The sequence below is a fragment of the Echinops telfairi genome, unplaced genomic scaffold (genome assembly GCF_000313985.2).
Source record: "Echinops telfairi isolate 266 unplaced genomic scaffold, ASM31398v2 ScPeMD7_60;HRSCAF=208, whole genome shotgun sequence".
Classification (NCBI taxonomy): domain Eukaryota; kingdom Metazoa; phylum Chordata; class Mammalia; order Afrosoricida; family Tenrecidae; genus Echinops; species Echinops telfairi.
The window spans coordinates 270,214-272,822 of NW_022103958.1; the positions used below are offsets into that span (position 1 = coordinate 270,214).

The window sequence follows — 2,609 nt, forward strand, 5'->3', positions numbered from 1 at the left end:
GCATGTGGAATAAGGTAGTGAGAATCAGTGCATAGGGTTAATTATCCAAGCAGTAAGAGTATAAAATTAAATGCTAGCAGTTCAAAATTACCTGGCACACTTCTAGCTTTGTAGCACAGTATTGATAAGAAATTATTTTTACAGTAAAAATATATAAGACTAAAAAGTATTCATGAATTCATCAGAAATAGAGATTGCAAATTGACTCAATTTTTATCTTTATCTGAGAAAGGAAATGAAAAAACATTGAGAATATTCCTGTCTTACAAGAAAACAAAACAAACAAAAACTCCATTGAAACAAAGTTTACCAGTGAGGTACCTGATAGATTTTACATAGGGAGGTTGAGACTCTATGACATCACACAAGGAAGAAATGAATAGGAAGTAAGTAGTATTGTGGAAAATTGACATTTAATATGAGATATACAGTATGAGAAGTTATTTGAATAAATAAACTGGACACCAAGTATCTGCCTCTACTTTATAATTATTCTTCAGTGTGGAACCATATATTCATTGCCTCAGGTCAATTCTGAGTGCAGTCCTGTGTTTGGGGAATATTATACATGACACTTGCCTCTGAAGAATATTGAATATTGAATACTAAATACAAAGCCTATGCAGCTGCTTAAAGGCTCTGTGGAAAGTGTTTTTTAACCTCTTTGTTCCTTAAACCGTAGTTCAAAGGAATAAGCATGGGGATGACTAAAATACAGACGCAATTTTGTCAGCTTCAAATGAATGAGCAGATTTTGGCTGCAAACACATGAATAGTAGAGATTCATTGAACACAACCACCACTGACAGATGAGACCCACATGTGGAGAAAGTTTTTCCCTCTCCTCAGCAGAATTCATTCGAAATATAGCTATCAGAATCAGCATGTAGAACACAAGAATGACCAAGAGGGAGGATATCAACTAAATTGTTGAAAACATGATGATCAGCAATTGTATCTCTTGTGCATTTGAGCAGAGCATAGGTATCAAGGGAACATCATCACAGTAGAAATGACTGATGACATTAGAGCCACAAAAGGTCAATGTAAAAATCTTAGTTATGACAGCAAAGACTGAAGGGTAATGTAGAGGTAAGGAATGCCCACAAACACACGATGAAGTCTTGGGGTCATGATAAGATTGTAGAGTAGAGGATTACAGATGGCCACATAGTGGTCATAGGCCATGGCTGACAAGATGAAAAATTCACTGATAATGAACAAAAGAATAAAAGCCAGCTGTGTGGTCCATTCATAATAGGAAATAGTATTTTTATCCACAACAAAATTTATCAGCATCTTGGAGCAAATGACAGTAGAATTACCAAGATCAATGAAAGCCAGGTGTCTGATAAAAAAAATACATGGGGGTGTGTGGAGGTGTGAGTCCATCTTGGTCAAGGCCTAGGTCTAGGTCTCCCATCACTGTGACCATGTAGATTAGTATGAAGACCCCAAGAAGGGGGATCTGCAGTTTAGGATGCTTTGTAAGTCCAATTAGAATGAATTAATTCTACCCTGTTAGGTTCTGTTGATCCATTTTGTCCAGGATTCTCTTCAGGGGGAAAAAAGAGAGAGAGGGGTGTGTAATATATATTTTTATAGGACATTCAAACAAGTTGAAGGTAAGAATTATACCTCTGAATCATCAATGTTCTCTTTCTTCATGTTTGTGCTGAGAAAATTAATTTCCAACTTATCTTAAGTTTAAATAATTTTTTGAATCTCTTTCAACCCCAAATATAGGATCTCCTTAAAGAAACACATTAAACATAGGCATAACCATTGCTGTCAAATTGATCCCATCTCTGTGATGCTACAGAACAGAGTAGAGCTTCCCCAGTGAGTTCTAAATGCTGTAATCTTTATCAGAGCAGACTACCTCATCTATTAGCTGCTGATTGACCTGTGAATTCGGACTGCAGAACTTTTGGTTAACAGTTCAATGTTTACACCACTTATACAGCATTGATAAAGAGTGAAACAGTCATCAGTATTTGCCTTTTGCATTCTTTAGTAATAAGCACAGTTTTTTTTCCATATGGAGATATTATGTCATTTTTATCTGCACAATAACATCATCATTTTACTCTAGAACTTTTGCTTTTTTTGTCTAAGAATATTTGTAGCATACTGATAATCTTAAAGAGACTGTTTGAGAGGACATGTATTTAAAGAAACTTAATTTTTTCATCTCTTCATATGCTCTGGCCTATTTCAAGACAATGATCAAGACCTTAGAAATGGACACAGTGCTGTATCTCTGTAATAATTGTGAAAGTAGAATGTTTTAATCACAATCAATTAAAACTACGTTCTCTTGATATTCTGATCACATCTTCATTGCACTTCACCAAAGGCCAGTTTACCTTGGAATGTCAGCAAGTATTTCTGGGACGAAATAAATTGGGATTTTACTTATGACACTTAATTTGAGGGTTAGAAGTTCTCTTCCTGGGTTGGTAAACAATGGCATATATAATTTAATAATGTGTATTCAGGTGTATGAATAGCTTGTACAAATAATAATGCCTTTGGGACAATCCCGACACAGAGGCCAATAGTACAGAGTAGGACTGCCCCATATAGATTTCTGAGGCTGTCAATCT

The 2,609-nt window shown here is 35.5% G+C and overlaps 1 pseudogene; it reads right to left on the reverse strand.

Annotated features, from left to right (window-relative positions):
* Positions 1-605: 605 nt before the first annotated feature.
* LOC101644912 lies at positions 606-1,540 on the reverse strand (annotated as a pseudogene).
* Between the last annotated feature and the right edge of the window lie 1,069 nt (positions 1,541-2,609).